Genomic DNA, 1,244 nt, shown 5'->3' with positions numbered 1-1,244 from the left:
ATAACCCAAAGCTCATGACCGTAGGTGAGGATGGGGACGTATAATCGACCGGTAAATTGAGAGCTTTGCCTTCCGGCTCAGCTCCTTCACCACAACGGATTGATACAGCGTCCGCATTACTGAAGACGCTGCACCGCCTTCCGATGGCCATCCAGCCAAAACCAAAATTAGGACATACATTTTTTTTTAGCCAGGGTTAAAGTAGGCAAATGTGTGAACAAAATGAGACGTCAAGCCCCAAGGTACAGTATGTGAAAGTATGGCTGAGCTACAAGAGGAGGTGCCTCAAAGCAATCGTCCATTAAAAAAGGTATGTACCCATTAAATCGGCCCATTTTTTATTAATGTGTATAGCATCGCCATGGTAACATGAAATGTTCCCAACTTAACCTCTAAAGCCCAAACTGTTTGTTTACATGCTTTTTTTTTTATTTCTCTTTGCTATTTGGGCTTATTTAGACCCTAATTAGAATAAAAACTAAAAATCATCTTTTGATACGATGTAGTTAGTCCGTAAGTACACAAACGTGTACTTCAAGTGTAGTGACGTGCTCATTTTTATTTTTACACTTTTTTTTTCCAAATTCCATAGTATGTTACACTCTTCTGACACCACCAGATGGCAGTATAAGTGTCCACATAAGCGGCCATAAGACCCCGAATCAGTAGTTTACACAATTTTGGAAATAAGAGCTAAAAAGGTGCTGTCCACGCATGTGGCCACTAGGCCTTTAGAGCAGGGGTCCCAAAACTACAGCCCGCGGGCCGGATACGGCCCCCCAGCGTTCAAAACCCGGCCCTAGGGAAGTCCCTAGAAGGTGTTTCCGTCTGTGATGGCATGCTGATATAATTTCACTGCGCTTGTTGAGGGATGACAGGTCTGGGTGATATATAATAAACAGTTTCTCTTTTAAGCATAGATTGCATCTTTTATTACCACTGTTGTAAGGTGTGCTGGATGCAAGAATTTGGCATGTTATTGAATATTCAACATTATTGTCTTTGATGTTCCAAATGTGCTTGCTGAAAAGACTGAACACTTCCGAAGAAGGATGCGGTGGAAAGCACACTTTTTCCTCCACCCTGAAACAAAAAGGAACGCAAAAGGAAACTTACGGATTCAAATCTACCAAGAACCCACCCACAGTCAAGGAATTAAAGGATTTTGAGAACGACATGCTCAAAATGATACAATCAGTCAAATTCAAGCCAGCCAGCAACCCACTCCTAACCAACCTGAAAGA

Source organism: Nerophis ophidion, linkage group LG09, assembly GCF_033978795.1.
Source record: "Nerophis ophidion isolate RoL-2023_Sa linkage group LG09, RoL_Noph_v1.0, whole genome shotgun sequence".
Lineage (NCBI taxonomy): Eukaryota > Metazoa > Chordata > Actinopteri > Syngnathiformes > Syngnathidae > Nerophis > Nerophis ophidion.
Note: the sequence above shows the minus strand (reverse complement) of the source record.